The sequence below is a fragment of the Balaenoptera musculus genome, chromosome 6 (genome assembly GCF_009873245.2).
Source record: "Balaenoptera musculus isolate JJ_BM4_2016_0621 chromosome 6, mBalMus1.pri.v3, whole genome shotgun sequence".
NCBI lineage: Eukaryota > Metazoa > Chordata > Mammalia > Artiodactyla > Balaenopteridae > Balaenoptera > Balaenoptera musculus.
The window spans coordinates 68,625,216-68,637,533 of NC_045790.1; positions in this window are offsets into that span (position 1 = coordinate 68,625,216).

Consider the following 12,318-nt stretch of genomic DNA (forward strand, 5'->3'; position numbering starts at 1 on the left):
ACTGAGCCTGTGCTCTAGAGCCCGTGAGCCACAACTACTGAGCCCACGCCACCACAACTACTGAAGCCTGTGCACCTAGAGCCTGTGCTCTGCATGCAACAAGAGAAGCCCACGCACTGCAACAAAGAGTAGCCCCCACAGGCCGCAACTAGAGAAAGCCCGCGCGCAGCAACGAAGACCCAGTGCAGCCAAAAATGAATAAATAAAATAAATTTATAAAAAAAATAATAAAGTACTATACATTATTTTTCCCATTCGGCCAACAAGTTCTTTGTTTTAAATCTAGCTGGTCTGTTAGCACTATCCCACAACCAAACACCTGACACAGACTTGGATTGCCTTCTTTTCTCACTTATTCCAGTTTCAGCTGGTGTTTTGAAGTTTTCCTGAATTAAAAATTACAGCAATAATAATCTTTGTATGAATATCTATCTACCTATCTCTCTCTCTCTCTCTCTCTCTCCATCTATCTATCCTTTCATGTGTATTATCTTATTGGATTGTTGAGAAGACCCAGTAAAGAAAGCTGGTCAGCTGTTATGTTGCAACCACTTACAGATGAGGACATTGAGGTTTAGAGGATTGCACAAAGTCACACAGCTAGTAAAATCATTTTAATCTGGATATTTCTTGCTCCAAAATCCTCCTCCTTTCCATCGTACAACTTTTCTATGGTTCCTTCCATGCAGGTGATTTCCAAGATTCAGTGACTCTAGGAGCTACAAGTATATTTTGAGAAATGGCAGTATCTTTTTAGGAATACCCCAGAAGTAGACTCTGAGACAAAAAATTGAGTGCAAGTAGTTTATTTTGGGGGATGAAGGAGACCCTGGAGGGGAATGAGGAAGTGAGACAGGGGGGAAAATGTAGCCAATAAAGTCTATGAAATCATGCCAGCTAGGACTGTGGTGACTGGAGTTTAATCCCTTAATCCCTCTGTGGAAATTCTGGGAGCCTGTGTAGGACACACAGCTCAGAGTTATCCCACCTGGGAGGCGAGGCAACTGGAGTGTGCCCAACTCTGGTTAGTCTTTGGTTGAGGGCTGCTTCTAGGCAATTGGATAGCAATGTTGGCTCAGGTAGCAAGAGAAAGCCCTTGAGGAAATAAATACAAGTGCTGGTAGTTGGCAATTGAGCCTGTGTGCACTGAAGTGGTAGGGTGAGGTCATATGGGTGAGGCATCAACAGCATCTTATTGGAAGCATCAATGGAGTATTTTATACACAGTCATACTCACTTTTCTCTAATCATCATCATCATTATCATCATCATCAGAATGGAATATAGCACAATAAATTTAAAAGCCCTTTCACATATTATCAAATACTTCTTTGATGTAAGCAGCACTGTGCAGATGGAAAATCTAGGTATAAAAAGTAACTTTGTCAATTGTATTGAACACCTTAGGATGAATACATTTTATCTCCTTCATGAGGATTTCTCATAAATTAAAAATTGCTTCTTGTCTTATACCGAGTTGATTATTCCAAGTTCCAGTTTCCTTATTTTGTGAATTTGCACAGTGTTTTTTGATGGGACAGGCATGGAAGTAGGAAAATTCAGGAGGTATGGGGGATGGAGAACATTTTTGGACCCCCAGACTAAAAACCACTGAGAAATAAGCTAGAACAGCATATTAGAACCTCATTTAAAACAAACAAACAAACAAAAGATATCAATTGTAATTGGAAAAGACAAGCCATGTATAGATAGAGTTTAAATCAAATAAAATTTGTTCATTTATGCTATGTCACATTATGTAATAGAAGAAATATTTGCTTCATTAAATAGTTTAAATCAAAGTGTTCCTCCTTCCCCCTTCTCCAAGTTCTGGTGAGATGAGTTATTTCAAAGAAGTCACCACTGAGAAGTATTGGGAGAACTCTAGGACAGCCGAAAGAAGATTTTGTATTTATTAGCTTGTGTTTCAGGGTAGCTAAGTGAACAGTAGCTCTGCCTGGACAACCCTTTTAATGGGATTGTCCCTTCTGGGTTGAACTGCTGTTTCAAAAAATTCTTGCATCCAAATCCACTTGTTCTTGGATAATGCAAAGGAGTGACCCTGCTGCCAACACATTATAATGAGAAAGCAAAGGACACAGATTATAAGAACTTGCAGGGACTTCCCTGGTAGCGCAGTGGTTAAGAACCCGCCTGCCAATGCAGGGGACACGGGTTCAAGCCCTGGGTCCGGGAAGATTCCACATGCCACGGAGCAACTAAGCCTGTGCGCCACAACTACCGAGCCTGCGCTCTAGAGCCCACGAGCCACAACTATTGAGCCCGCATTCTGCAACTACTGAAGCCTGTGCACCTAAAGCCCATGCTCCACAACAAGAGAAGCCACCGCAATGAGAAGCCCGCACACCGCAACGAAAAGTAGCCCCCGCTCGCAGCAACTAGAGAAAGCCCCCGTGCAGCAACGAAGACCCAACGCAGCCAAAAATAAATAAATAAATTAATTAATTAATTAAAAAAAAAAACTTGCAGAGTTTCTTGTAAGTCATATTTTTGTTTCCTTATAAAGGGAAATATAATATTATATTTAGAAATTAGAGGGTTTATATTTCAATCCTCCATAAAAGAGATTAAATCTTATTGTTTATTAACGTGCTAGCAATTTATTAAATCTTTAAAGTTAAACATCAAACCACTAACAAATTAAATTTGAATAATTTTTATATCAGTGGAGAAGCACTGTGATTAAAAAGATGTATTCAGGATATTTTTTTTAAAGTGAGCACTAAGAATTTACCATTACGGAGTAAATCTTTTCCAAAATCGTGAGATTTCTATTTCAGCTGACCCAGTGTTATTTGTCTTGCCTCCAGCCTTTCTAGTTTAACACTCAAAACTAAGAACACAAAGGCAGCATGTTTGGGGACAATAGGACACTTTGGAGCCAAAGTGTCACAAGAGCAGGGAAGGATTGGAGGGGACAAAAGGTGCATTTGCTCTCGTTTGCTATGGTTCATCCAGCTGTTGCTGCCTTCCTGGTAGGACCATTATTTTAAGGCGCAACAGACAGTAATTTCGGTTGCTTTAGATTCTGTCAGTCATATAAATATGACCAAAGTAAGACATGAGCCAGCTTTTATCACATAGTTGCACGGACTCAGATTGCTCGCTGCAAATTCATTAGTAATTGCCATATTATCAAGAATAAAAACTCCCTAAAAATTATCTAAAAGTAGTTCATGGCCTGACCCTCTTCACTTCTAGATAGAGATCCACTTTTAGAACATAACCTCTTATATTTTTATATTCCTTTAGAGCACTAAAAATATTCCCACTTAGGATTATCATTTAATCTTCATAGTAAACCTCCAAGGTCAACAGAGTGAATACTATTAATATCCCCTTTAACTGATGATGAAACTGTGGCTCCAAGAGATTCATTAGTATGTCTGAGTTTTCAAAACCTACCTACCCTCTCTTCTCTCCTTGTACTGTTAATTTTGCTATTTTCTTCTCTAATATAATAATTTAAAGAAAAGGAAAATATGAAGTCACAGCTCTGAATTATGAGGCTGTTCTATAAAACTTTCAAATGAAGAAAAGGAAAAGTCTTACCTCCTCGGAACATTTTCTTCTCTTATATTAATTTAGGTGTCAGGGAGCTTTTAGTTACCAAGGAAAAGGTAAAGATATATAAAGAGGGGAAGATACATTCTCTGCCTTTCAGAGATTTTCAATCTAACAGATAAGAAGGTAGCAGATAGCTTCTTGGAAGGCAGATCTGTCTCTCTGGGAATCTTCTTTTTTTTAAAACAATGCTCTGCATAACACCCCGTTTAGAGAACTACCTAGAACTGGTAGGACCAAAAGGGATAGTACAGTGTCCAATAGATCTTCTGTCTTAATCTAAGCGTTCTTGGAGAGGGGCTTCGAGTAGATGACTTCTGGGAAACATTGGAAAGGATCTGAAACAATGGTGCAGCCACAACAGCTACTGTTAGCTTTCCTTACGAGTCCTTTTACATTCTTTTAATCATTATTTTTGCTTATTTTTCTTAGGCTCTGAAGCACAAAAATACAGAGACAAAATGTGACCAAAATAAGGGCTTAATGAGTGCTAAAGAAGCAAGATGAATTCCTAATCACACTCCCCCCCATTTTAGCCTGTTTCCAGCATCTCGAAACCAGTTCTACACTATTTACTCATATTCAAATTAACTTTTTTTTTTTTAATTCAAGACCCATTTATTCTCTAGTTCCGCCCACATGGAGACACCCTCCTTGAAAAGGCGTTGAATCCTTCCGTTCACTTTAACACCTTGTGCTGAAGACACGTGTTCCGAGGTTTCAACTATGGGATCCACATTCTTAAAGTACTAATTCTTAAACCTCATCTAGATTTCTCCCCTTGGATGGGGGGGAGATGACCCAAACACAGACAAGAACGGCTCAGGACTGTGAGCTCTGCTCGCCCAGAAGACTTTGCAGCTCCCCTGACCACCTGGCTGGAGCCAGGATTAGGGCCCTGAGACGAGGGGCACCTGCTGGGCTGCCACCTGCTGGGCTGCTGCCACTGCCACCGGCCCCCTAACTCCTTCCTGTCCTCGTCACTAGGCTGGCTGTCACCTCTAGTTTCCCTGGAGTTTGGGGATTCCAGACCATCTCTGCTCACACTTCTGCCTGCTGCCTCAGCACTGCTCATCCACACCAAGGGGGAGAAGCACACAGAACTGCTTTTCAACACACCAACGTTCCACACCAAAGTTATTTCATAAGCCCGCAGCTTCTTTTTCAGCAGAGGAGATTCCCCAGGCCACGACTTCCCCCGGCTCCCCACTGCCCTTGCCAGCAGACTGGACGTGCGTGGCCGCTGTGCTGAGTCGGGCACATGCCCCTGGCTCCACTCCGGCGCACTCTCCTGGAGGACTGAGGACGGTGCCCTGGGCTCATCTGTCCTGAAGCCAGTCTTAGAGTGACAAGAGCCACACCTGCAGGTCTATTCTACTGACCAGCCGCACAGGACCGAGCTGGGCCCACAGACCTTGGTCTGGACTGTGTCGGCTGGTCATTCTTGCCGAGGTTCACAGGCCAACAGCCAGTGTCCTTCCTTCCCTGCTCATCACTGCACCAGCGGCTCACTCCTACCTGCTGCCGTCACACGCCTGGCAACCTCGTGTTCGGGGCCAGCCAAGAACTGAGACCCCAGCAGGCCCCCAGTTCCCAGCAGGCAAACTCCCCATTAAACTACCGCTGCCTAGCGGTGTTCTCGAGGCTTCAGAGCCGGGAAAGTGCGGAGAGCAGAGCAGGCCGCAGCGCCCCAGTCCCCGACCCGCGATGCTCCGCGGAGGTGCCGGATCCTCGCCGCACCACCACCCCCAACACAAGCGGCCTCTGCCCCCGCCTGTCCCGCGGACCCGGGCGCACCTCCAGCAACCGCGACCCAGGACGGAGGCGCGGGGCGCGGGGCTCGGCCGGCGGCGGGCGCTGGGGCGGGCGGGGACCCGGGCAACAGCCCCGAGGCCGCGCGGACCCGCCAGGCCCTCCTGCGTCCCCGCCGCCCGGAAAAGCTCAAATCAACTATTAACCGAGTCTTTTTCTTTCTTTTTTTCAACGTTGTTCTTTAAGTAGCTCATGAATTGCAAAATATTTCTTAATTGGCAAGGTGTTTGGATTCTACTTATACTTACCCTGCCTTGCTCTGATTAACCATTCCTTTGTTTTCTGGCTATAAAAACTGATCTATAGCACATGTTTGGGCTCACTTTCCCAGACTACTAGGAAGTCAGCCCGCAGTTCTGGCAGCGACCTTTCCCTCTAATAAATTCTATCTTCTTTACATTCTGCCTTGTGTCTGGAAATTCTTTTCCAACTCGCGTTAGGACCACGACAGTTCTATTCCATATTCGTTGATGTTTGCCATAGCTCAACCTTTTGTCTTCATGATTCTAAAGAGCACTTTCAAATCCATCATTCCAGTCAATGATGGCTATTAATTAGTGCTAAACTCAGGGCTGGTTGATGCATGCTACCACTTCATAGGTTCTCTTCAGTTTCTCAGATTGGTAATAAGTCATTTAGAAGCTACTGTTTCAACATTGGCAAAAGTTGGAAATGGTATGTTGCTCTGTTTCTTGAAAATTCATGAGTTTAAAAAAAAAGAAACATAGAAGATAACAGCAGTAACATTCACCAGAGAACAAGCTCCTAGCAGCCAGCCCTAGAAATCTAGATCTTCTGGATAGAATCTGATCCTCTGGGCAGCCAGAAACTAATTCTTACCTCAGGGTGGGGGTAGCTTTGGTCTTGGCTGTCTGGCTGTAGCTCATAGCAGAGTCTTTCAGGGCTTTAAGCGGGGCCATGTTGCTCTTAATTTAGACATAATTTAGTAAGTTCAGTTTTCTGATATCCTAGATCATCTGAATAGAAACACAGAAACAGCAAGTTAGAGCAGAAAAAACAAGCTCACAGTAGCATGTAGTGACAGTTAAGACTGTGAAAGGACAACAGAGGAAATTGGAAAGCAAACATAAAAATCTAAAAAGTAAAGCAGCCTGGGGCTTGTTAACATAAGAGCAGATGACTAATTCTGTAATCTTTGCAGCCCTTGAACTGAGAGTACCAGGAGAGGAAAGAAAGAAAAGAAATTTTTTGAAAAATGGCAAAAACTTCCCAAATTTATTGAAGAACAATAACCTACACATCCAGGAAACTCTACAAGCTCCAAGTATAAATGCAAAGAGATCACAAATAGACACATCATAATACAAAACGCTAAAAGGCAAAGACAAGGAGAAAATCTTGAAAAAACCTAGAGAAAAACATTGCATCACTTACAAGGAAACAGCTCACTTCCGGCTTATTAAGAAAATCATAAGGAAGAGAAAATACATACAATGTATGTACAATGAAAGAAGATACATACAAGAAAATGTACAATACTGTAATGTCTTTATTGATACCACAGGTTTATATTGTCAGTTTACAAGATGAATCATCTCTCTGTCAATACCTATATCAGTATTGTCTTATATGACACAAAACACTGTAGATGTTATATGTATTACTAACACTAAATATCAAAAGTGAAAAAGAAATTCGTATTTATTTACAGGTATAACGATTCACGCATTGATAACAAAGAAGCAGCAATATGTTTGCTTTATGGTAGCCCAGTGTAATCGCTACAATTGCTTCAAGGTAGACTAGCCTATACACAAATGAATGAACTGTTATAAAAATTGTTATGGTATACAGTATTATGGTCCTATTCATAATACAGTATTGGAAACAGTTACATTAAAAAAAACCCACTTACCTGTGATGATAAGCTGATATGTATTTTCTCCAAATATGAGAGACAGAAGCATACTGTACAGTAGTGTAATTCTTTGAAAGCAAAGTCATAAAACAGTAAGAAAACAAACACATTATTAATTTTATATTAAATATTACTCACCTTATGCCTATGTAAGGATAGGCTATCCACTTCAATACAAGTCTTGCACACGATGTTCTATATGATGGATACTTAGGCAATGATAATGATGACACAAAAATGTCTCATACAGTTCTTGTCATACAATTATTAGACTTTCACATGAAGACACTCATACACATACACAACAGATAAGTTTATTAACTATATGGCATAATGATTATTTACTATTCACTAAGAGGAAGTGAATCACCATAAAGGTCTTCATCTGCATCATCTTCATTTTGGGTAGGCTGAGGAGGGAGGAAGAGGAGAGGTTGGTCTTGTTTTTTCAGGGGTGGCAGAGGCAAAAGAGGTGGAGGAGGTGTGAGGGGAGACAGGAAAGGGAGGCGCACTTGGTGTAACTTTATGCAAATACATTGTAATTTCTTTCTGATTTTTGCTTTTTCATTTCTTTAAAAATGTTTCCATATGGTACCAATCCTTCCTCCACCATTTGCTTTAGTTTCAGTGCCCATAACATAGAAGGTCCATGTCATAAAGAGGTCAAAAGCAGTCATGAATAATCAGAAACCTTCTGCCAGCTGTCTAGTGTCAGTTTATTTTCTGGCACTGCTTCTTCTACATCTTCTTCCTCATTGTCTGGTACTGGTTCGGAAGCACTCAGCCCCATCAAATTGTCTTCTGTTAATTCCCCGGGTGTGGTGTCTATTAGCTCTTGAATTTTTCTAATATCCATATCTTGAAATTCTTCACCCCCACTTTTTTGCCATATTCAGTCTCTTTCATGACTTCCTTGACTGGTTCTGTTGTAAATTCTGTGAAGTCATGCACAACATCCGAACACAGTTTTCTCCAGCAGGAACTTATTGTTTTGGGCTTGATGACTTTCACAGCTTTTTCTATAATGATGGCATCTTTAATGGTGTAATCTTTCCAGACTTTCATGATGCTCTCTCTATCAGGGTTCTCTTCCATGTGATGACAGTCCTTTTCCATAGAGTACCATGTGTAATGAGCATTAAAAGTCCTTACGACTCTCTGATCTAAAGGCTGAATAAGACGTTGTGTTTGGGGGCAAGTAGACCACTTTGACACCTTCAAGCGTTGAACTCATTGGGTTCTGGATGGCCAAGGGCATCGTCCAATATCAAAAGAATTTTAAAAGTCAGTTCCTTACTGGCAAGGTACTTCCTGAATTCAGGGACAAAGCATCAATAAAACCAGTCCAGAAAAACAGTTCTCATTGTTCAGGCTTTCTTGTAGTGCAATCAAAGGACTGGCAGCTGGTATCTATATTTTCCCTTCAGGGCTTGGGGGTTAGCAGCTTTATAGACAAGGGCAGTCTGGAACATAAACCCAACTGCATTTGCACAAAACAGAAACCTATCCCTTCTTGTCTTAAATCTGGTGCTCATTTTTCTTCCTTACCAATAAATGTCCTTTGTGGCATTTTTTCTTTCTCTTCAATGATATTGATATTCTTTCTCCTCAATGATTTTCTTAATGGCATCTGGGAACTTATTTGCTGCCTCTTGGTTGGGAGGAGCTGCTTCTCCTGTTATCTTGACATTTTTTTTTTTAAATTTATTTATTAATTGATTGATTGATTTTTGGGCGTGTTGGGTCTTCGTTTCTGTGCGAGGGCTTTCTCCAGTTGTGGCGAGCGGGGGCCACTCTTCATCGCGGTGCGCGGGCCTCTCACTATCGCGGCCTCTCTTGTTGCGGAGCACGGGCTCCAGACGCGCAGGCTCAGTAGTTGTGGCTCACGGGCCTAGTTGCTCCGCGGCATGTGGGATCTTCCCGGACCAGGGCTCGAACCCGTGTCCCCTGCATCAGCAGGCAGATTCTCAACCACTGCGCCACCAGGGAAGCCCTATCTTGACATTTTTAAAGCCAAACTTCTTTCTAAAAATTATCAAACTATCCTTTGCTGGCATTAAATTCTTCAGCTTTAGATTCTTCATCTTCCTTTTGCTTTGAGTTGTCATATAATAACTACTTTTTCCTCAAATCATATTAGAGTCTATAGGTATGCCTTTCTTATAATAATCCTGCATCCACATAAAAGCTGCACTTTTCAACACGAGATAAAAAGGTATTTTGCAAAAAGTGGGAGGTTTTCATGCCTGCTGGTATAGCAGCAGCATGTTTCACTAATTTCCTTTTCTGCTTTTACAATGGTCCTTAAGCTGGATTCATTTATCTTGAAATGGCAGTCAACTGTGGCTGCAGACCTCAATCTACGGTCAATGGTACATACCAAGCAACTCAGCTTTTTCTTGTAATGTCATGACTTTTCTCTGCTTCTTGGGAGCACTTCCAGCTTCACTAGTGGCACTTCATATATGTCCCATAGTGTTATTCAAGGTTTACAGTATTGCACCAAACATGATGAAAACTATGTGAGAACCACAAGAGATCACTTTTTACTGCTCTATGCAATTTACTGGAGGAGAGATGAACTGCTCACATGGCATCTTAAGCAGATACTCAAAACACTTGAGCTCACTACCATAGCAACGGTGGGTGGCTACAAAGTTAATACGGTAGTACAGTGTGTACTACAGTTAATTTTATGAGATTACTGTATCTTTACTTATATTTACATTTCACTCAACAAGAATGGCACCATGTATGATCTGTGTTTGTGTGTGTAAGTTTTGATAAATTTTAACTTTTTATAATAGATTTGTATTTTATGATAGTAAAAGATAAAAGACTAGTATCTGGGACTTCCCTGGTGGCGCAGTGGTTAAGAATCCCCCAATGCAGGGGACCTGGGTTCAATCCCTGTTCTGGGAAGATCCCACATGCCACGGAGGAACTAAGCCCTGTGCCACAACTACTGAGCCTGCGCTCTAGAGCCCATGAGCCACAACTACTGAGCCCACGCGCTGCGACTACTGAAGCCCGCGCGCCTAGAGCCCTTGTTCCGCAACAAGAGAAGCCACCGCAATGAGAAGCCTGCACACCGCAACGAAGAGTAGCCGCTGCTCGCCGCAACTAGAGAAAGCCCGCGCGCAGCAACGAAGACCCAACTCAGAAATAAATAAATAAAATAAATTTATAAAGACTAGTATCTACATATATTTTATGCATTTATGACATACATCTTTCTTAATTTTTTCATTATTTCTAAGCTATGTGGCTGTGAGTTTTTTCAAATTGTCACAAATCTCCAAAAAATTTTCCAATATATTTATTGAAAAAAATCTGCATATAAGTGGCTCTACATTAACAGAAGTAATGCGTAGACATTACTTAGAAAATACTTTAGTTAGACTTGGTACTCAGAGTAAGTTTCAGATATTATACAATTTATTGCACTCCCTGACCACCCCCCCGCCCTGCCCCCGCAAAATAAAAAAAAAAAAACCCTCAACATCACCCATCACCCAAATATAAGGAATCCTCTTCTACTTTTATTTGCTGCTCTGACAGCCAGGCTAAAAACATATTTGAGAGTTACTTCTTGTTGGTCTATGCTGGGATCCTATGATTTCTTAAATCGAGCCAGTTTCTCTCAGTGAAAATAAAAACCAGTTTTTGTCTTTTTTTTTAATCATAAAAGTTAACATAGCAAGATAAAAAGTTACCTTTCTAAGAAAAGGAAAAAACTCACCCACAATCCTATTCCCTCAACACAATAATTTTTCATTGTATTTATTCTCTTCTGGTTTTATTCCAGAGGAATTTACATTTTATTTTATGGAGGTATAACCATTTATATATATATTTTTTCAGTTGATATTACACTGGATACTTCAGCAAGTTTAATTATCATTTTTGGTAGCATCACATATATTCAGGGATATATAAGCTATTTTCTCATGTCTTGCTCCCATCTGCCCGTTCTATTTTCTATTGGTGAACTTAGAAGGCTCAAGATTTTCAGATTAAAACCAGCTAGGAAAAAATAGCAAAATGTCAAACTTTGGTGAAGTAATATAGCCTCTTACTTTACCAAAGCTTTAAAACTGAACTTACACAATTTGAAATTAAGTGTTTAAATATAAATACAAGTTTCATCTGAATAAGATTTTTTTTCCATCTAATATTTATAATGTAAAATGCTAATTAGAAGTTAAAAGTTTTGATTTATAGTCTATGAATCCACCATACTCTGCAGGTAATCTGAAAAAAAGCACTACATTTAAAATTTTTGATTCAGATGCCCCTATATTCATAAACCTACCTGCTACCTTTATTACCTCAACTAATATACTGCATTAAGCAGTAATTTTGGAAAAAGAAAGTTCAACTCTGAATTAAGTAGTGCAATAGTTGAAATTTGCATTTTTATCAGCACGTACAAAATATCACAAATTATTTTAAAACAGCTTTTCTCCCAATTTTTCTAATATAAATATGTTATTTGTTAAAGCATACTATTAAAAATTTTTTCTAGGAGTGTTATAGTTGTATTATGCAAGTTTAGTACGTGGCCTACAGGAGGAAATAAAGAGGGAGAAAAATAATTTCAGGTCCATCCGGCTTCTAATGTGATAACCAGTTTAACAGACTTTAGCTTACTGATATTTATAAAGATTCTATGCTTTACTTCCTGTTCTCCTCCCATCCCACCCTGCCCAAACTCTGTCAAGTGGGTCATTTCCAGGATAGAGGTATTTGCTTCCTTCCTTAGCATTACTCAACCAATTCAGTCAGAGGCATAACCATTTATAGATGCAGTAGAGATCTCTCCATTCTGCAAATTATAACTCAATTCCAGCTATCATATGCATAATTCCTTTTTTAGTTATTGGACATTTGGGATATACATTATTGTCAGAATGCAACATGCTGTCATGGTATTTGAACATACTGCCTGTTTTAAACCAAAACAACACACTTAAAGCCCATCCATCACCAATTAGTAACAACCGCTTTGATGCTTTTTTCAACGTAACTGCTTATTCCTG